General features: G+C 44.3%; 1 protein-coding gene and 1 long non-coding RNA gene across 2 annotated transcripts in view; both read left to right on the top strand.

Moving 5' to 3' along the window:
* LOC121062420 (zinc finger SWIM domain-containing protein 6-like) overlaps positions 1 to 23001 on the top strand; it is a 199573-nt gene that overhangs the window by 40136 nt on the left and 136436 nt on the right. The window lies entirely within an intron of this gene.
* Positions 11174 to 17129, top strand: LOC121062434. The gene is made up of 3 exons (XR_005815552.1): positions 11174 to 11185; positions 14578 to 14582; positions 16905 to 17129. It is a non-coding gene; the product is annotated as an uncharacterized LOC121062434 (long non-coding RNA).

Below are 23001 nucleotides of genomic sequence, written 5' to 3'. Positions count from 1 at the left end.
CTTGGATGTCACCGAGAAGAGCCTGGCTCCATCCTCCTGACACTCACCCTTTACATATTTATAAATGTTAATAAGGTCACCCCTCAGACTCCTCTTCTCCAAGCTAAAGAGACCCAGCTCCCTCAGCCTTTCCTCGTAAGGGAGATGCTCCACTCCTTTAATCATCCTTGTGGCTCTGCACTGGACTCTCTCAAGCAGTTCCCTGTCCTTCTTGAACTGAGGGGCCCAGAACTGGACGCAATATTCTAGATGCGGTCTCATCAGGGCAGAGTAGAGGGGGATGAGAACCTCTCTCGACCTACTAACCACACCCCTTCTAATACAGCCCAGGATGCCATTGGCCTTCTTGACCACAAGGGCACAGTGCTGGCTCATGGTCATCCTGCTGTCCACCAGGACCCCCAGGTCCCTCTCCCCTTCACTGCTTTCCAGCAGGGCAGTCCCCAACTTATACTGGTGTCTGGGGTTGTTCTTGCCCAGATGCAGGACTCTACACTTGCCCTTGTTATATTTCATTAAATTTCTCCCTGCCCAATTCTCCAGCCTGTCTAGGTCTCGTTGGATGGCAGCACAGCCTTCTGGCGTATCAGCCACTCCTCCCAGTTTAGTGTCATCAGCAAACTTGCTGACAGTGCACTCTATTCCCTCATCCAAGTCATCGATGAATATATTAAACAACACTGATCCCAGTACCAACCCTTGAGGGGCTCCACTGGATACAGACCTCCAACTCAACTCTGTCCCATTAACCACAACCCTCTGGCTTCTTTCCTTCAGCCAGTTCACAGTCCACCTCACTACCCGATCGTCCAGACCACACTTCCTCAGTTTAGCTGCGAGGATGCTGTGGGAGACGGTGTCAAAGGCTTTACTGAAATCAAGATACACCATGTCCACTGCCTTTCCATCATCTATCTACCCGTTTATATCCTCATAAAAGGCTATCAGGTTGGTCAAGCACGACTTCCCCTTGGTGAAGCCATGTTGACTGCCCCTAATGATCCTTTTATCCTTGATATGCCTAGAGACAATGTCAAGGATAAGTTGTTCCATCACCTTACGAGGGATGGAGGTGAGGCTGACCAGTCTATAGTTACCCGGGTCCTCCTTCTTGCCCTTTTTGAAGACCGGAGTGACATTTGCTTTCCTCTAGTCCTCAGGCACCTCTCCCGATGCCCATGACTTACCAAAGATTATGAAGATAATGGAGAGTGGTCTAGCAATTACTTCCGCCAGCTCCCTCAGCACCCGCGGATGCATCCCATCAGGACCCATGGACTTGTGGATGTCCAGCTTGCTTAATTGGTCCTTAACCCAGTCCTCATCAACCAAGGCAAACTCCTCCTTTATCCCGACTTCCTCTGGGGCCTCAGGGGTACGGGGCTCCTCAGGAGAGCCTCTGGTATTACAGACAGAGACAAAGGCGGCATTCAGTAACTCCGCCTTCTCTTTATCTTCTGACACCAGGGCACCCACCTCATTCATTAGTGGGCCTACATTGCCTCTAGTGTTAGCTTTATCTGCAGTGTATTTGAAGAAGCCCTTTCTGTTGTCTCTGACCCCTCTTGCAAGGTTTAATTCTAGGGAGGCCTTAGCTTTCCTAGTTGCCTCCCTACATCCTCTGACAACAGCCTTATATTCCTCCCATATGGCCAGCCCCTCCTTCCATGATCTGTAGACTCTCCTCTTCCACTTGAGTTTGCCTCATGAGTCAACTCTCATGGTTGCTGCAACCAAGGCTGCCCTCAACCTTCACCGCTTCAACCAGCCCCTCCTTGTTAGTGAGGGCAAGATCACAGAATCACAGAATCACAGAATCGTCTAGGTTGGAAGAGACCTCCAAGATCACCTAGTCCAACCTCTGACCTAACACTAACAAGTCCTCCATTAAACCATATCACTAAGACTAAACCATATCACTAAGAAGATCCAGCAGTGCTCCTCTCCTAGTTGGCACATCCACCATTTGCATCAGGAAGTTATCATCAGCGCACTGGAGGAACCTCCTGGACTGCAGATGGCTGGCTGAGTAGGCCTTCCAGCAAATGTCAGGGTAGTTAAAATCCTCCACAATAACCAGGGCCTGTGTTCTCGAGGCTGCTATCAGCTGCCTGTAGAAAGCCTCATAAACTTCATCATCCTGATCTGGTGGCCTGTAATAAACACCCACAACAGTATCCCCCATGCCAGCCTGCCCCTTAATTCTCACCCACAGACTCTTAACTCGCTCCTCATCCGCCCCTGGACAGTACTCAATACAATGTAGTTGCTCTTTCACATAAAGAGCAACTCCGCCACCTCACCTTGCTGGCCTGTCTTTCCTGAGTAGGACATACCCATCCATGACCACATTCCAGTCTTGAGCTGTCCCACCATGTCTCTGTAATTGCCATTAGATCATAGTCTCCTGACCGAACACGGATTTCTAACTCTTCCTGCTTATTCCCCATGCTACGTGCATTGGTGTACAGGCACTTCAGGGAGCGAGCTGAGCACGCCGATTTCACCCTAGGGGGGTGGGAGGTCTCCCGGTTTTCATCACTGCTAGGGCGTTGCCCCACTGATGCAAGCCCAGCTACAACCCCCTCCCCCTTCGGATCTAGTTTAAAGCTTTCCACCCATCAATTAATACACGGGTATCGTTCCCTTAGTCTAAGGACCACCCCTTAGGTGGATATGTCCATAAAACGTCCACTGTGTTCTTTTACTCCATAACTTAGCTTCTAAATGTTACAATGGTTGCTCGGGACAGAAGGTGGTGTATTATGCTATTACTGAATGCCAAAGCCAGCTCAGGTTGGGTCACTGCTGCACTTGCACTGTCTTGTAAGGTACATCCTCTATTTGTTCAAGTGGTTCCTGCTAAAGGACTTCCTATAACATGCAACTCAAATCATGGGTTAGAACAGTTTAAAGGCATATCTGTTACAATCTCCACCCCTTGTCCTTTTGGGCCAGGCCACAGCGTTTAACACTGCAATGAACTCCTCCCCTTCCCTCTGCTCCAGCCTAGGCTTGTCCATTGGCCACAGTCCCTTAGAGGTGTACCTGCTCCGGCATGGCCTCATCCACGAGCCACAGTCCCTTCTGAGGTCTACCTACTGTGTGATGGACTTATGGCCACAGATGCTTCGAGGTCTATCTGTTCTGGTGTGTCATTATTGGGCCACAGCCTCTTCAGAGGTATGCCTGCTGTGGCATGGACTTGTCCACAGCCACAGTCACTTTGAGGTGTACCTGCTCTGGCGCAGTCTTTTCCTTTGGCCATGGTCCCTTCAGAGGTCCCTTCAGACACTTACTGTGTTGTAGTCTTATCCATGGCCACAGATGCTTTGAGGTATTCTGGCATGGCCTTATCCACAGACATGAACACTGCAAGGTGTACTTGCTGTGGCATGGACTTCTGTGGCTTTGAGGTGCTCGAGTGGACTTCTCTGGCCACAGATGCTTCAGGGTGTACATGCTCCCACATGGACTTATCCACAGGTTGCAGTCCCTCTGACTTGAGTTCACTCTGGAGTTCCAGCCTGTCCAGTATGGCAGCAATGCCATGGCAGTCTGCCAGCCCAAACGGATAGCCATAGCTGTTATCAAAATGTCCCAGGCACAGGAAAGCAAGATGATAAGGAATAGAGAAAATGCCAGAAGCAAAAGTATCCACTAACAAGCACTGGACTGTAATATACAGTAAGGCAAGCAAGCTGTGTGACAAGCACAGGAGTCTGCCAATTAGCAGCTAAATAGCTATAACATCTATAAGTTTGGTACCCTGTCCCATGGGATTTCCTCTAGCAATTGCTTTAAAAGCTATGCTCTTCTCTTTGTTCTCCTATTTCCTCTCCTGTGAATGATATTGCACATGTAGGTGGTATCAGTATAGTTGCTCGTTGATAATAATAAAGAAGACAAATGAGAGAACAGCCATCAGAAGGGAGATACATTTTGAAACTGTTAAGAAGGAAAACTTGTTTGTGCAAGGAAAGACTAGTTCATGAAATTCATTGTCATATAGTATTGGGGCCAAGTCTTACACAGAGCCAAAAAAGACCAGATGCACTAGTATGAAAACAAACTTTTAAAATTTGTGTTTGAGATATAACCTAGTCAGTGGTAAGAGCTTTACGAGTCAGAAGAGGTGAATTTCTTCTGTACCTCTGAGGGGCTGTGTGCCTCTCTGCATGAGTCACTCTGCTTGTGCATTTCTTTTTCCACTGTCCTTTTCCTGTCTTGTCTGTTGCAGATTATTATTAAATCTCATGACTGCTACTGGACAGAGCATACCACAGCGATGCCTCAACTTCTGTCTGGGGTGTCTGGGTAGCAGTAATACAATAACATGACTACGATGAAGCTTCTGGGTTGCCTTTATGAATCAGACTAGTTTTACACCTTGTTCCAGTAAGCACAATCTGAGATTTCCTCCTGAGCTATAAAATGCCTAAGTCAGGCTAAATGCGGCACAAACCACATAAAACAGGACTTTAGAGCTTTCAAGCGACCTAAATATTGCTGTGTATTGAAGAGAAATTTGGTATGTTGAGTTTGAGCCATAAGAGGTTCATTGAAGTTTTGCATTTTCACGAAGAATAGGCACTACATAAATCTTAACATATTGCCTGCTTCTGAAATTCACTGTCAGAGGTTTAATTTGATGTGTGGAGATGGATTACATTTGAAGGTTGTGGATTTTACTAAAATGTCTACATAAACATACGTTTCTTTTTGTTTGGTTGGTTTGGTTTTGTTGTTTTTTGATTGCTTCTGCCTTAATTCAGTTTTAAGCTTGATTGTGTAGTTGTTTTTCATTGTTATAGTAGATAGTGTTCCTTGTATTTGCTGTGTTTCACTTCTTTTTTTAGAGCCTGGTTTTTCAATGCACAATGCTCCTTGCTCTTGTTACCTAGAAGTCCCTCATCATGGTGACTCATAGTGAAACAAACCTGGAAGCAGTTCTGAGAGAGGCTCTTCCCTCGTAAACCAAAGGAAAATGTACCCAGTAACATACCCACTAAGAAATCCTGTGCAGCGTAGAATTTAATATTTAAAAGAATAGACGCATGGAACAGTGCTGCAGTGCCAGTACCCAAATGGCACATTGTTTTCCCTTTGTGCCCTACCAGCTGATGGTCCTGTCTTGTAGAGGTCTGTTCTGTTTGCACTGATGCAGCATTAGCAATTCAGTAGGATGTCAATGTAAGTATGCATGAAGAAAACACCAAAAAACCTTCTAAAACACTAAAGCAATATAGTAGCAACCTTTTTGCAAAATAGAGGTGTTGTTTCTCTCTGTTAACAGGCAGAGGGTAGTAGGCAAACAGATCAAACTTCTAATGAATGCCATGTGTGTACTATCTACTTCTTGTGTGTGATTCTCCTTTCCTGACAGGGTATTAAGTACCATGTTGTGTTTTTTTTCCCCTTTATTGCCCCCCTCCCCCCCCTTAAGGGGTACTGGTACTAAAGTTGCATCCTTGTTTTGAGTTTTAATAGCTAAAGAAGTTTGAAACACAACATGTCCTTGTCTCGCTTCTTTTCTAGAGGCATTAACTAAAGGCAACTTAACATGCAGCTTGAACAAAGATTGCTTTAGCAAGGGCTCCGATTAATACACCACTTTTTCTTTCCCTCCTTTTCCCCACTAGGTCTATCTTTGGGGATTGCCCATCTGGTGAACTCCTACAGCCAGAGAACTGAGAGCAGAGCGCTCTCACAGCTGGTGGATAAATTAGTAATATAAATTAGGCAGCTATTTCATTAGGTAAGAAAATAACACTCAACAGAACTGGTTTCCTGAATATTATGAATAGATAAAATCATTTGTTTTTAAGTGACAAAAAACATTTCTATTGAAATAGAAATAGCTTTCTGAGTAAAAGTTTTTGCAGAAGGAGAATGTGAAAGTTTACCAAGTGTCTTCCCCCATTAAAAAAAAAAAAAGTGCTATGGCAAATAAATGGCTTTGTTTTGCTCCTGTTTCTTAATTTTCGTGGAATGGGGAATGGAGATTCCCCCTCCCCAAGAAAAAAAAAAAAAAAAAAACCACCACCATTTTTTTTTTGTTGTGCTGTTGTTTTTTCGTGTCTCTCTCCTATGGTTTACTGAATCAGGAGAACCAAAATCTCTTATTTGTTGCTTGATTTCATGGGTTTTGGACACAGGGAGGGTGACAAACAGCCGTTCCCTTTCTGTCCTATCCCATTTGCTGCATATCACTACTTCTTCCATCTTTCCTTTTGTGGTGGTTTTACCCTGCTGGGCACCTGCTGGGCACCATAGCAGCTCTCTCACTCCCCCTCCTCAAAGGAAAAGGGGGAGAAAATACGATGGAAAGGGCTCAAGGGTTGAGATAAGGATAGGGAGATCACGCACCAATTACCATCGTGGCCAAAACAGACTCCTTTGCGGCTCCTTCACGGTCACTCTCTTCCCCTGCTCCAGCATGGGGACCCTCCCACGGGATGCAGTCCTTCCCAAACTGATCCTGTGTGGGCTTCCCATGGGCATCAGTTCTTCAAGAACTGCTCCAGTTATGGGTCCTTACCATGGGACCCATCTGTCAGGAGCAAACTGCTCCAACATGGGTCCCCCACAGGCAGCAGCTCCCACCAGATCACCTGCTCCACCATGGGCTCCTCTCCATAGGCTAGAGGTCTGGCCCAGAGTCTGCTCCAGTGGGGGCTCTCCATAGGCTGCAGCCTCCTTCAGGTCAGATCCACCTGCTTCACCATGGGCTCCTCTACGTGTTGCACCATGGAAATCTGCTCCTCTGTGGTACACCATGGGCTGCAGGGGGACAGACTACTCCACTATGGTCCTCTCCGCAGGCTGCAGGGGAACTTCAGTTTGGGTGCCTGGAGCTCTTCCTCCCCCTTCTTCACTGACCTTGGTGTCTGCAGGGTTGTTTCTCACTCCTCTCTCCCAGCTGCTGTTGTGTAGCAGTTGTTTTTTTTTTTCCCTTTCTTAAATATGTTCTCAGAGAGGTGCAAATAACTTTGCTTATTGGCTCAGCTCTGGCCAGCGACGGCTCCCTTTTGGAGCCAGCTGAAACTGGCCCTTATCTAACATGGGGCCACTTCTGGACTCTTCTCAGAGCAGCAATTCTCAAAATACAAACTGAATTTATTCTTCAAAATATAAACTGCAATTTACTAACTTGAGGGTGTAAATGGCATAGTTCATTGCACTGAGAGATCGTCTGTCCGCATCCCAAAAGCAAGACACCAGTTTGCATGGTTTGAATTTGTCTGCCGGTGCTATTAGGCGGGCCAGAGTTAGAAAAAAAAATGGATCATGCTCAGTTAGAATTTGGTTAAAGAAGTTTTGCATTGTCTTTGTTGTTAACTGCTGATGGCTCAAGTATGTGTGATTATTTTCTGTGAAACCTGGTATACTGTAGTTCTATTATTGAAATATATTACAGAGCTCTTTTGTGCTGACAATATCCTCATATCACACTATGGTAATTATGTCACAAAATTATTGTAATAGTACATGGAAATACAGTATCATCTACATTTGTCCAGTGCTTTGAGGTTTGTAATATCTGTAGGAGTGGCCTGGAAGAGTACAGGCTTTCTTTTGGCCAACTTCATGAAGTTTTGGGATTTTTTTTTTTTCTCTGAGAGGCTATTTCCAAGTATGCTCTTTTAACTGATGGTTGCTGCACAGGTCTGTATAATCAATATGTTATTGTAGTGCTATCTGAAATTAAAAATAATAAGGAAAAGGATTCTCAAGTTTAGATTCACATAGTTGTTCCTGCTTGGTTGGAATTGTATGGTTGTTTTAATAAGTTTATTACAAATCTATTAGTTGCAAAATTGATAATGTAAAAGTACAGTATCTGTTTTTCATGCTGATAGCTGCACACACTAAAAGAACAATTCCTTTAAATTTATTTTTATAAGCAAATTTATGCAGGTTGCTCCCCCCCCCCCCCCCCCCCCCCGCTTACTGCGCTTTTCCCTGTTTTGGCATAAAACAATATGATACTTTTCACAAATGGAAACATGAAAATTTTAACTTCCCTTGCCTGCGTAAGAGTCTACTTTTTTTTTTCTGTCTTCAAAAATAGCAGCTGCTTTTGTAGTAGTAATTTACAATTGTATTTACTATGAACTAGTGCCTAGCAATATGAAGGCAGTATTTTTGCTGCTACATATTACTCTATCACAGAGCTTATGCAATTGAGTTTTTATTTTTAGGTTAGTGGCATCTGTTTTGGATACTGTTAAATGATTGAGTTTCTGCAAGTCTTGCCCTGGCTGGAACTGAATCGTTAGATTTGGTAGGAGATATCTGAGCTCTTCTGTATGTTGAGTCTGATACATTTCAGACAGTGAAAGAGCATAGACGTTCTTTTTGGCTGAAAGATTTGGATAATTCTTGTAAGTTTTTTACCATGAATGTATCTTGTTCTCCATAAACAAAAAAATCCCATTTGACTGGAATATTAAAAAGCAATCCCCAGTGACTTCTGAGTAATTTCTTTTTGGCAAGCGAGGACGTTTCCCAGGGAGGTTGCCAATACAAACACATTGTGCAAGCGCTACCTTGGGCTCGTCCCGCCACCCCACCTCTTTGCAACAACTTAGTTGGCATTAGTTTTGCCAACTGCTGTTGTACAGGCTGCTGGAATTGAGCTGGTGCTGCTACTGTTTGGGACTTATTGCCTAAAATTACAATCCCTTTAGCCAGCAAGACCTGTATATGGCTGGGAACTTTATTTGCAGTTTGTATTCCTGTATCCATCTGCTGGGAGAAGAAAATGAATGCAATGCAGCCAAACAGATTTCAGGGAGCTCAAGAAAACAAATGACCAGGTATGAGCTTTTGCTGAAAGTGTACCTGCTTGGAATAATTTGAATTTGGCTTCATTTGGTTTTCAAGAGATACTTGCAAGTACGTGAATGTTTTTGTAGGCTTGTATGATTTTAAATGAAATTCAATTTTTAGTTTAGATGTTGCTAGTTAGGAAGGGTTGATTAAAAACCACAAGGGCTTTTACAGATGGGGAGTGGAAGGCCTAATGGTTCCCAAATTCTTTTGGTTATCTAGTTTAAAAGCACATAGTTTTTTTTTTCTTTAAAAAAAACACACGTAAATTATTGTATTTGTGTTATGAATAGAGACTTGGTTTATTAAAAGCAGGACTAGCAAGAAGAGCACTACTGTGTTAAAGATTGCAACTCAGTGCAAAGCATGCCTGGAAGTTGTTGCTGTTAGTGGGGATTACACATCATGAGTATTGGAGCTTGTCTATGTGGAGGGGGGAGAGAAAGTTGTAAATGCTATGCCAAAAAGTATTTCTTTGGTAATTAAACAATATTTTTGTTTGACGCTGTTTCAACTACCTGTTTAATTTGGGAGGTTTAATTAAGATATAGCCAGCTTGCACTGGCATGGACATAAAATCAATGCTTAGTTTTCCCGAGGAAAAGCCTTTTTTTCCTTTTGGGGTCTAGCTAAGTTTTTCTCCCCCCTTTTTCTCCCCCTAGCATTAGCAATTCAGAGAGCAGAAACAAATAGCCATTTTTAAAATTCACATCCTCAGATGTTAATTTGATGCTGTGAGGCATAAATGACCTTTCTAACTGTGGTGGTTTTACCGTGCTAGGCAGCTGAACACCACAACCGCTCTCTCACTCCCCCTCCTTAGATGAGGAGGGGAAGAAGTAAAGGAAAGAACAACTCACGGGTTGAGATAAGGATGATTTCATTAAAGGAAAAAAGAAATAATTATTAAGGAAAGATTATTATTAATTAAACAATTTAACTAAACAATTAACAATTTAACTAAAGGGAAAAAAAAAGGGAAAGGGGAAAAGGGAGGGAGAAAGGGAAAACTAAACAAAACAAGTAAAGGCTATGTGGAAGTGCAGAGGAAAGAAATTACTCTCTACTTCCCACAAATGAGCGATGCTTGACCACGTCCTTGAAGCAGGGCCTCAACGCACGTAGCCGGTGTTCGGGAGGAGGACAGACGTTTTCACAACGAGAGCCCACCCCTCCCCTCTTCCTCCTTTTTCTACCTTTTATTGCTGAGTGTGACATCATATGGTATGGAATATCCCTTTGGTTGGTTTAGGTCAGCTGCCCTGGTGATGTTCCTTTTCTCACATTTTGCCCACCCCCTAGGAGGGTTAGAGAGAGTCCTGATGCTGTGCCAGCACTGCTCAGCAGCAGACACAACACTGGTGTGATACCACTGCTGTTTTATCTACAAGTGCAGAGCACAGCACTGTATGGGCTGCTGCAGGGAAAGTTAAAATCCCAGCCCGACCCAGTACAACCTCCACCCCTTATTCCATAACATTTGTGTCACTCTCAGGTCCCCCATACTTTAGCATATAAGTATTCTCATCACCGTTGTCCCTTGTCCTTTAACAGATCGATGGGTAGGTATGTCTTTTCATTCTATAGGTCTTTCTCGGAAAATGTTCATAAGAACTGTTGACGATTTGGTCTTCATCTGCCAAAGTGATCACTCAGGGCAGGCGGAGTTGGATGTCTGGACACCAGCACCAGCTTAGCTCAAGTCCTTGTTGCACTTGCCCAGTTCCTTGCGAAGTTGACCTGTCGTTGATCCTGCAGCGTCTTCCTACAACATATAACTTAGATTACAGATTAGTTTTCTCCCAAGGTTAAATCTCCTTGAGGCACGCACTTGATATCCCCATTCTTTTGCATGACCCACCAGGTATACCCTTGTCCTTGGGCGAAGACAATCCCACGAGTGGGTTTGCCTTTTCCCGAGGCAGGAGCAACCCACACCGCCTTCCCCATCCACTTCCCTACATGCACTACGGGGACTTTAGCTCCTTTCGCCGTGTGTAGGGGTTTTGTTTCGGCAGGACCAGGATGGCTGTCTGACCCCCTGTTGTTAACTAGCCAAGTGGCTTCTGGTAGATTTATGTCCCATTGTTTCCATGTCCCAGCACCCAACGCTCGTAACATAGTCTTTAACAATCCATTGTACCTCTCAACCTTCCCAGAGGCTTGTGGGTGATAAGGGATGTGATACACCCACTCAATACCATGCCTCTTGGCACAGGAGGTGACCAAATTGTTTCGGAAATGATTCCCATTGTCAGACTCAATTCTCTCTGGTGTACCATGACGCCACAGCACTTGCCTTTCTAGGCCCAAGATTGTGTTTCGGGCTGTGGCATGGTTTACTGGATATGTTTCCAGCCACCCAGTAGTTGCTTCTACCATGGTGAGTATGTACCGTTTGCCTTGGCGGGTTTGTGGGGGTGGTCCGATATAGTCAATTTGCCAGGCCTCACCATATCGAAACCCTAGCCACCTCCCCCTGTTCCAGGGAGATTTTACCTTCATGGCTCTCTTAATTGCAGCACAGGTTTCACACTCATGGGTAACATGTGTGATGGCCTCAATGGTCAGGTCCACCCCTCGATCACGAGCCCATCTGTATGTGGCATCCCTCCCCAGATGTCCTGATGTTTCATGGGCCCATCGAGCTACAAACAGCTCACCCTTACGTCCCCAGTCCAGATCCACCTGAGCCACGTCAATTTTTGAAGCTCGATCCACTTCTTCGTTGTTCTGATGTTCTTCAGTTGCGCGGCTCTTGGGCATGTGGGCATCTACATGACGTACTTTTACATCCAGGTTTTCTACCCGAGCAGCAATATCTTGCCACAGGGTGGCAGCCCAGATAGGTTTACCTCTGCGCTGCCAGTTGCTCTGTTTCCATTGCTGCAGCCACCCCCACAGAGCATTTGCCACCATCCATGACTCAGTGTAGAGATTCAGTACTGGCCATTTTTCTCTTTTGGCAATCTCTAGGGCCAATTGTATGGCTTTTACTTCTGCATACTGACTCGACTCGCCTTCCCCTTCCATGGCCTCCATTACTCGTCGTGTGGGACTCCACACAGCATCTTTCCATTTCCGATGGCCCCCTACCACACGGCAGGATCCGTCAGTGAACAACACATACTGCTTTCTGTCTTCTGGCAACTCAGTATATGGTGGTGCCTCTTCAGCACGGGTTACCTCTTCTGTCGGCACTCCGAAATCTCTGCCTTCCGGCCAGTCCATGATCTCTTCCAGGATTCCTGGGCCATTAGGTTTTCCCATTCGAGCCCACTGTGTAATTAACGCTATCCACTTACTCCACGTAGGGTCAGTCGCATGGTGTGTAGTGGGAATTTTCTCTTTGAACATCCAGTGTAACACAGGTAGCTGTGGTGCCAAGAGGAGCTGTGCTTCTGTACCCACAACTTCTGAAGCAGCTCGAACACCCTCACATGCCGTGAGTATCTCTTTTTCAGTTGGGGTGTAATTGGCTTCTGATCCTCGATAGCCCTGGCTCCAGAACCCCAGAGGTCGACCTCGAGTTTCTTCTGGGGTTTTCTGCCAGAGGCTCCGGGTGAGGCCATGCTCCCCAGCTGCACTGTAAAGTATGTTTTGCACAGCTGGTCCGGTACGGACAGGCCCAAGGGCTACTGCACGAGCTATTTCTTGTTTGATTTGTTCAAAGGCCTGTTGTTGCTCAGGGCCCCACTCGAAACAGTTCCTCTTTCGAGTCACTCGATGTAGAGGACTCACAAGCTGACTATAGCCTGGAACATGCATTCTCCAGAATCCCACAAGGCCTAGGAAAGCTTGCGTTTCTTTTTTGCTAGTTGGCAGAGACATTGCTGTTATTTTATCGATCACATCCATCGGAATATGGCGACGTCCATCCTGCCATTTTACCCCCAAGAACTGGATTTCCTGTGCGGGTCCCTTGACCTTACTCTGTTTAATGGCAAAACCAGCTTTCAGGAGAATTTGGATTATTTTCTTCCCTTTCTCAAAAACTTCTTCTGCTGTGTTGCCCCACACGAGGATGTCATCAATGTACTGCAGGTGTTCAGGAGCTCCCCCTTGTTCCAGTGCAGACTGGATCAGTCCAGGGCAAATGGTAGGGCTGTGTTTCCACCCCTGGGGCAGTCGATTCCAAGTGTACTGAATGCCCCTCCAAGTGAAAGCAAACTGTGGCCTGCACCCTGCTGCTAGAGGGATGGAGAAAAATGCATTAGCAATATCGATTGTAGCATACCACTTAGCTGCCTTTGACTCTAGTTCGTACTGGAGTTCTAGCATGTCCGGCACTGCAGCACTCAGTGGTGGCGTGACTTCCTTCAGGCTGCGATAGTCCACCGTTAGCCTCCATTCGCCATTAGACTTTCACACTGGCCATATAGGACTATTAAAGGGTGAGCGAGTCTTGCTGATCACTCCTTGACTCTCCAGCTGATGAACCAACTCATGGATGGGAATCAGGGAGTCTCGGTTGGTGCGATATTGCTGTCGGTGCACAGTTGTGGTAGCGATTGGTACCTGCTGTTCTTCAACCTTCAGCAATCCTACAACGGAAGAGTCTTCTGAAAGGCCCGGCAGGGTAGACAGCTGCCTAATCTTCTCTGTGCTCAAAGCAGCTATGCCAAAAGCCCACCGGTACCCTTTTGGATCCTTGAAGTACCCTCTCTTGAGGCAGTCTATGCCAAGGATGCATGGAGCCTCAGGGCCAGTCACAATGGGATGCTTTTGCCACTCATTCCCAGTTAGACTCACTTCAGATTCCAATACAGTTAGTTGTTGGGATCCCCCTGTCACTCCAGAGATACAGATGAGTTCTGTCCCTTGGTAGCTTGATGGCATTAAGGTACATTGTGCGCCAGTGTCCACTAAAGCTTTGTATTGTTGTGGTTCCAATGTGCCAGGCCATCGGATCCACACAGTCCAATAAATCCGTTTATCCCTCTCCTCTACCTGGCCAGAGGCAGGGCCCCTCTAGTCCTGGTTGGAGTGTCTGCCACTTAATTCTTGCAAATGAGAAGCAGAGGTCCCTTCATCAGGGTCAAGAATAACATCAGCCCTTCTACTGCCTCTGGGGAACTGCCCAACAGAAACTGGAGCAGCATTTTTCCTAGGAGCCCCTCTTCTTTCTGCTGTATTTCCTTTCATTTCACGTACCCGAGCAGCTAGGGTTGAAGTAGGTACACCATCCCACTTCCTCATATCTTCCACGTGGTCACGCAGATAAAACCACAAGGTGCCACGTGGTGTGCGTCTTGGACACTGTCTCTCTCGAGCAGGAAAATACTGATTCTTAGTGGCTGAAATATCACTCCGTCTGGATGAGGAGGGATATGCTCGTTCTACGAGGTGGTCAAGTCTTTCAGACAGTTTCTCCACAGCTGAGACACAGGCCCGTAGCGGAGCAGAGAGATTGTCTTCATATTTTTGAAGCTGGAAGGATATAGTATACACTGTTGGTCCCATCCCCTCGTCCCAATGAATTCCTGCCAGTATACTGGCATGTGATGATGGTGCACTCCGCACCAATTTATGCCACATGGATGTTGTGCACTGGACTTCATCGGGATCTTGAGGTGTCTGGGCATTGTCCAAATCACTAGAAATCATCTCCAGCACAGCTACTTCCCGCAGATGTTGGAGACCTTCATCCATAGTGGCCCACTTGCCTGCTTGATAGACAATATCTTATTTATGGGGATACCTTTCTTTCACAGCTGCCAGGAGTCGCCTCCAGAGGCTGAGAACCTGTGTCCCTCTCCCAATTACTTTGTCAATGACCCTTTCTCTAGAGAGGGATCCCAGCTGCTTGGCTTCATTGCCTTCTAACTGTTGGCTATTGGCCCCAGCATCCCAGCATCAAAGCAGCCAGGTGAGGATGTGTTCACCTGGGTGTCGACCATAATCCTTTCGTATTTCTCGCAACTCACTCAGGGATAGGGATCGAGTGGTTTCTGATTCCTTTATGATTTCCATCTCTTCTTCCTGCTGTTTTTGTGATGGCTCTGTTTTAGAGGTGCCTGCCTTCTCCTCTTCTCCCTCCTTCTTAGGAGAGGCTTCTTCCCTTACTAAACGAGCTGACTTCCGTTTCCATTGTTTTGACTTGACTATGGGGGCGACTGATACCATAGTCGGTTGGTCCTCTGGGTCGGCCACAGCATGTGTTATCTGGTCATCAGATTCAGAGACTTCCTCCCTCTCTTCAAGGTGCTGGATGATGTTAAACAGTGTTTGATAGGAGTAAGCCAGGACCCAGCACAGTGCTGCAAGCTGTCGTTCTCCGGCACTGTCAGGGCATACGACTCTCAAACATTCTATCAGGTTTTTAGGATTCTGCACTTGTTCAGGGGTGAAGTTCAAAACTATTGGAGGAGACACCCGTGACAGGTACCTGCCGATATCCTCCCACACACCTTGCCACCTGCCACAAGACTGTTTCGGGACAGATTCCCGGGTAAGCTTTCTAAACAATCGACTAATCTTAGAGAGAAGAGGAAACCCATTATTCAGAATTAGAAATAGCAACATATGGATTACACATGGATATTCAAAACACTCAAAAACTGTTGTAATTAGCCCACTGTGAAAGAAGGAGGAGGTACCATTCCTGATATTATTCATAAACTGACTTCCAGATGAGGAAAGGAAGGCAGTGTAATTCTGAATATTCTCTAAAAGATAGTTTCCATGAGACCCAAATGATAACAGTGCAGAGCCTGAATGCCAGATTAAACTCAAGGCCAGTGCTTGGCAGCACAGTGAGTTAAAAAAAACGAACACAGACTGTAGTACATTCTCAGATCGGATATAGAGGAGAAAGGAGAACATGACACGGATTGCATGACACATGATCAAACAAGCCAATATTAACAGGACACTGAACATGGTGACTAGCAAGTAAGTGTGTTAGTTGTAAGCGTTTTAATCAATTCTACTGTTATCTCAACCCTTCGAGCCCCACGTTGGGCGCCAAAAAGGACTGTGGTGGTTTTACTGTGCTAGGCAGCTGAACACCACAACCGCTCTCTCACTCCCTCTCCTTAGATGAGGAGGGGAAGAAGTAAAGGAAAGAACAACTCACGGGTTGAGATAAGGATGATTTCATTAAAGGAAAAAAGAAATAATTATTAAGGAAAGATTACTAATAATCAAACAATTTAACTAAACAATTTAACTAAACAATTAACAATTTAGCTAAAGGGGAAAAAAAAAGGAAAGGGGAAAAGGGAGGGGGAAAGGGAAAACTGAACAAAACAAGTAAAGGCTATGTGGAAGTGCAGAGGAAAGAAATTACTCTCTACTTCCCACAAATGAGCGATGCTTGACCACGTCCTTGAAGCAGGGCCTCAACGCACGTAGCCGGTGTTCGGGAGGAGGACAGACGTTTTCACAACGAGAGCCCACCCCTCCCCTCTTCCTCCTTTTTCTACCTTTTATTGCTGAGTGTGACATCATATGGTATGGAATATCCCTTTGGTTGGTTTAGGTCAGCTGCCCTGGTGATGTCTCTTTTCTCACATTTTGCCCACCCCCTAGGAGGGTTAGAGAGAGTCCTGATGCTGTGCCAGCACTGCTCAGCAGCAGACACAACACTGGTGTGATACCACTGCTGTTTTAGCTACGAGTGCAGAGCACAGCACTGTATGGGCTGCTGCAGAGAAAGTTAACATCCCAGCCCGACCCAGTACACTAACCAGCCCAAACTTGTCGGACAAAGGTATGATAGAAAGAAGCTGCTTTGCTCTAATACAACAGGCTGCTTTTCAGGAAGAATTTGAAAACAATTCTGCCTCCCTCTTCTCAACAACATTAAATTAAACTTTGGCCTGTGCTACATTTGAATTTAGATGTGTATGCGTTATTGGAGAGATGGTGATGGAATCTATACGACCTGTGCAAATTGAACCATAGACTTCAGCTTCTGAAGCCCAGGGGAAGTGAATAATGCTTTCATCCATAGCTACCTCAGCTGGTGTTACTTAGCGCTGGAAAAGCAGTTGCATGTGGGTCAGAAGCAGTGAGGAGAATTAAGAGGATTTATTGTTTGTCACAAAACTGAAAGGGGGGGGGAGTGATTCATGGAAGAACTCTGTAACTCAAAGCAAATAAGTTATAAAGTAGGTATGTGGTTTATTTCGGCGCCGGGCGCATGCGGGATAGCTCCCACAGGCATGCGCACCTTAACACAGCAACTTGCTTTGGTTATATGCAGTAAAAAGTTATATATGCATGAGGTTTCCCAATACGCCTATACATATTCATAACCTATCTCCGCTTTGTATTAAAATTAGCTCCAAGAAGTCATTTCCATAAACTCCTCCCATCTGCGCCTGCGCAGTGCCTTCTGGTGGTGGTCGTCGGGGGGGTCGTGGGGATGAAGTCCGATAACTCCTCTTCATCACCACTAGTTGACCCCCTGCCTTTGTACAGACTCAGCTGCTCCTTGGCTCTTGTCCAAACCACAAGGTCGGTCTCAGCTGGTTTTTGAGACAGGTTCCCCATTTTTGTCAGGAAACATCTTCTGTGAGGGGCCCCGAGACTCCTTGTTTTGGTTAATTTGCACAACAGTAAGCAAAGACACTCAGCAATATCTATTTTAAAGCGATTAAGCAAGCCCACATTCTTTCATTCCTGGCTTTAATAATTACGATTGTTTTATTTAGAAATCATTAATACGATTAAGCAAGCCCCCATTCTTCTATCCCTGGCTTCAGGAGGGAGGAGAGAAACAAAATTATTGCTGTTTCTTGAAACCGTTCACAGAATCACAGAATGTTAGGGATTGGAATGGACCTTGAAAGATCATCTAGTCCAATCCCCCTGCCGGAGCAGGAACACCTAAATCATGTCACACAGTAACGCATCCAGGCAGGTTTTGAATGTCTCCAGAGAAGGAGACTCCACAACCCCCCTGGGCAGCCTGTTCCAGTGTTCATTTAAGTATTTAGATTTGAGTGTACACCTTGGAAATCAGATTTAAAAATTAAATATACATTTCTGTAGTTTGTAGGAGTTTAATTAAGACAAGACCTGTATAAGTATGTTATATGAATGGGAAAAGCACTTCATGCATCAGTGCCAACTCTCTGACATTCATTACCTTTATCTGTTAAATCTTATCATAAAAGGTCAGGGTAAAAGATATAAGGCAATATCAAAAATGAACGTTTTTATACAAGGTAATAAATTCTTTTTTCTACCTTTTTCCAAAAAAAGTTAAACTAATTTGGTACTTGAATACCATTCTTCCCTGCTAGCTATGCTTGTGGAGTCTGAAATTAATCTCTTGAAAAAATGACCTGTTTCTGAAGCAAGTACCACAGTAGTAAACTTCTCTAGGCGATAAGTAGGGTTAAGGAGTAATAATTTGGTGTTGCAGTACTTGTATCTTGTCTATTTTTTCCTATTTATATTTTTTGTCTTGCTCAGTACTTACATTGATATCCAAAGAAGGAATATCCAACTAAATTTGTTCCAACTTTTAGAAAGACCTGCAGATTTCCTTTTGTATTGCATGATTTTCTCACAATTTTGTGAATTTATTTTTATTGCTTATGAATCAAATATATGTTTTGGTTTTTTAAGCCTTCTATTTTGTTTTGATCACTCTTATTTGGTCAGAAGTCAAAACTCTTGCTACTCCCTAGCAAGGGGAAACTGCTTAGGTGGCCTGAAACCCTGTATAAAGCACTCAAATTATCCCAGACTAAGATTTGGCCAGATGGTGTACCTATGGCAATCATGGTAGACCAGAACATATCACTTCTCACAGTGACTGGGGTTATCCCATTCCAGAGAGAGGTGAAGCAAAATTAAAAGCTTAAGTATTGCTTCCAAAAATACTGAATTCTTTCTAAAACATCAATACGTGTACAAACTGTAGGGCACACAATTCTGCTTTCTGGACAAAAAGAGAGACCCCCTTCTTTTCTACCATAGTGTCTGCAAAATTGATCTACAGAGCTGTTCTAGACTGTAAAGCATGTTATCAGTCTGCAGTCTTCATTCAGATGTAGGAAGTATCTGTGGCTGCTGCAAGGAATATGCATATGCATGCACCAAGCTTATACTAAGTTGCTGGTGGAAAACGTGGGCCAACAGCAATAGCTCAACATACTCATGTAAGTACAAACTGTGCTTGTTAATTATCCCATAGCTTATTAAGTTTGCAATTGATTCTGGTAGTTGATCTGAATTGCTGTCAAATGGTATTTTCTTATACACAAACGTGCTTTTGCTTTAAATTGGTACAGCTATTTCAAATCTAGTTGTACATATTTTAAGCAACTGTTAGATTCTTTTATATTTGGTTACTTGAGTATTGTAATGAATAGGTATCTGGATGGAGCTTTAGACAAGGTTTTAAGCACAGAAGAACTTAAAAAGGAAACTCTACTTTAATTACATGATCATTGGCTTTTATTCAGTTAAGGATATCTGCTTTCTGAAGCCACAGCTTTTTTTTTTTTTTTAAAGATCAGTATTCCTCTATGTGCTGCTGTATACTTATATGATATCCATGTAGGAAGCCTCTGAAAATGCATCGCCACCTGTTTGGCCTTGAGTGTGTTTTGTTCTGCCATGAAAACTTGGTCACAAAGAGTGTTTGTGGTTTCCAGACCTGATTAATACAATGTACTGTAAATAGGAATAGGAAACCTCCCCCCTCCAGCTCTTTTCCATTTAAATATTCCCACTACTTCCAAGACTTCCCCAGCTTTCATTGTGCATTGTTTCAGATTAGTCATAATTTAAATATTTACTTTGTTCAGTGTAGCCTAGACATTGGGAAGAGTTGTTGGAATTTATTCAAACTTTTGGCCTCTGAACAGCATGATATTGGGGTCTCATTGAGAGGGTCCTGTGATTTGAGATGTACCCCAAGAACAACTGGAGGTACCAGTATAACAGCATTTCAGCATCCTAATTTTATAGCACCAGTACTTATCTAGAAGGGAATTGCAGATAATATAAGTGAGACTGCCTATTTAGATCTTGATAAATTCTTCACTCACTGTTACTTCTTTCCTGTTAGTGTAGATGGGAAATAAGTTGAAGAACATTAGAGTACTGAAATAGGAAAAAAAATCAAAACATAAAGCTACATATATTTATTTTTTTCTAGGTACAATGGTAACTTTTCATAAAATAGCTTGAGTTTTCTGATATGTGTTTTTAATGTGGATTATAACTTAGCCAAATGGTATTACATTTTTTGACTACAGCTGCTATAGCATACTGTTTTAGTAAACAAAGCCTAGTAGCCAGATGGCAGTAATATTTAAAAAGCTGAACTATATGGTTTGTGAAGTATCCAATTGGAATATACTGTGCTTTGCCTAGGTACCTTAGACTTAGTACACAGTGGAAGACTTTAAACATGTTATCACTGCAGTGACTTGAAAGAACAAATACACTATTATGTAGAATACAAATAATGCTTATTAAACTTGCAATTGATTCTTTCTGATCCAAATTGCTGTCAGACTGTATTTACTTACACATAAACAGATGTGCTCCTGCTCTAAATCAGGATAACTATTTCAAACCTAGCTATGCATATTTTAAGCAACTGTTAATTGCCATGTTTCAAATAATTTCTGGTTTCATTAAGAGTTAATTTTTCTAATAGGCCTCTTCCTCACCCTTATTCCATCTATCCTCCTACTTCAAAGGGTAAAACTTAGTGCATTTGATTAGCTGCTATATGACTGAAGAGCTGCTGCTGAGTGAAGAAGGAAAATGGATAGATTTGACCCCACCCCCCTGATATGGATGTCCAGAGTACTCAGCTGTTCTTTGTATATTTTTAATCTATTGGGTAATTGCATTTAAAATAGCATAGTGTTTTTTCCTAGTTTGTAAACGTAGGCTATAGACTAGGTTGAAGGATTCTTAGCATCGATTTAGCAACCATCAAATTTGTTGGGAGATGATGAATAAGATTCAGCTGTTGGTGACAGCTATGGGAAAACATGATCCTTAAGCTATTAAGTGGCAAAATAGTCTTTTCTAAGACTTGAAGTATAATCAATAAATGGTGGCAGACTTGCTTGTTAAAAATGGGGTAGGTCTTCCTGCAAGGCTGCCTTGCCCCCTGTCCCCTTGCCTTTTGGTGTGGGAAAAGTCTTCATTGTGAAAGAGTTGAAGCAAACAATCTGGACCCCCATTCTGTCTAGACTGCCTGTTTCTCATGTAGTGGTCTTACTTGGAGCAGACATAATCCACGTTTCGCCACTCGCTAGTCCATGAGCAGCAGCTTAGGCTCTTCTGCTCTCTTTGTTTCAAGCTCACCTTCTGCTGCTGTTAGACAACCTACTCATCTGACCTCCCCAGATTACCCAAAAGCTTTACATGAAAATGTATGTTTTTCAGACTGCTGTAAATATATCATAAATGTGTTACACGTGCATTCCTCATTGTTGTGGTTTAGCCCGGCTGGCAGCCAAACACCACACAGCCGTTCGCTCACCCTCCCCCCTCCCTCTCCGGGATGGGGGAGAGAAACGGGAAAGTGAAGTCTGTGAATTGAGATAAAGACAGTTTATTAAGACAGGAAAAATAATACCAATAATAATAATAATAGTATTAATAGTAATAATGTGTACGAAATAAGTGATGCACAATGCAATTGCTCACCACCCGTTGACCGATGCCCAGCCTATCCCCGAGCAGCCGGTCCCCCCCTCCACCCCAGCTAGCCACCCCTATATATTGTTCAGCATGACGTCAGATGGTATGGAATACCCCTTTGGCCAGTTTGGGTCAGCTGTCCTGAGTCTGTCCCCTCCCAGCTCCTGCTGCATCCCTAGCCTGCTCGCTAGCAGGACAGAGCGAGAAGCTGAAAAGTCCTTGGCTTGGTGTAAGCACTGCTCTACAACAATTAAAACATCAGCATGTTATCAGCGCTCTTCTCATCCTAATCCAAAACATAGCACCCTGCCAGCTACTAGGAGGAAAATTAACTCTGTCCTACCTGAAACCAGGACAGATATCCACCCCTTATTCCATACCATTTATGTCATGCTCAGGTTACACTCTTTCCAATACCTTCTAATTAATCACCATTTTCATCTATTATATATAGCAACCATGGTAGTGATGACATACAGTGTTATATGATAATTAACATACTACAATTCAACTCATGGGCTATTCTCACCCAATATTAGGTCCCCTTGAGGTACACACCGGACCTCCCCATTCTTTGCATTACCAGCTCTGCCAGGCCTCTCCATATTTGTATTTCAGCCATCGTCCTCCATACCCGAGAGGCTTTGACCGTTTGGCTTGTTTAATTGCAGCACATGTTTCACAATCATGAATAACCTGTGCTATAGTGTCCATGGTCAGGTCCACCCCTCGGTCACGAGCCCATCTGTATGTTGCATCTCTACCTTGATGGCCTGAGGTGTCATGGGCCCATCGGGCTATAAATAATTCACCTTTATGTTGCCAGTCCAGGTCCACCTGAGCCACTTCAATCTTAGCAGCCTGATCCACCTGCTGGTTGTTTTGATGTTCTTCAGTGGCCTGATTCTTGGGCACATGAGCATCTACATGGCGTACCTTTACAACCAGGTTCTCTACCCGGGCAGCAATATCTTGCCACAATGCAGCAGCCCAGATGGGTTTGCCCCTGCGCTCCCAGTTGTTCTGCTTCCATTGCTGTAACCACCCCCACAGGGCATTTGCCACCATCCATGAATCAGTATAGAGATAGAGAACTGGCCACTTTTCTCGTTCAGCAATATCTAAGGCCAGCTGAATGGCTCTCACTTCTGCAAACTGACTCGATTCACCTTCTCCCTCAGCAGCTTCTGCAACTCATCGTGTAGGACTCCATACAGCAGCTTTCCATCTCCGATGCTTTCCCACAATACGACAGGACCCATCAGTGAACAGGGCATATTTCTTCTCATTTTCTGGTAGCTTGTTGTACAGTGGGGCTTCTTCAGCACGGACCACCTCCTCCTCTGATGATATCCCAAAGTACTTGCCTTCTGGCCAGTCCATAATCACTTCCAGGATTCCTGGGCGACTGGGGTTTCCTATTCGAGCCCGCTGAGTAATCAGTGCAACCCACTTGCTCCATGTAGCATCAGTTGCATGATGTGTAGAGGGGACCCTTCCTTTGAACATCCAACCCAGTACTGGCAGTCGGGGTGC

This window comes from Cygnus olor, chromosome W (genome assembly GCF_009769625.2).
Source record: "Cygnus olor isolate bCygOlo1 chromosome W, bCygOlo1.pri.v2, whole genome shotgun sequence".
Lineage (NCBI taxonomy): Eukaryota > Metazoa > Chordata > Aves > Anseriformes > Anatidae > Cygnus > Cygnus olor.
Note: the sequence above shows the minus strand (reverse complement) of the source record. Positions and strands in the feature narration are given on the sequence as shown.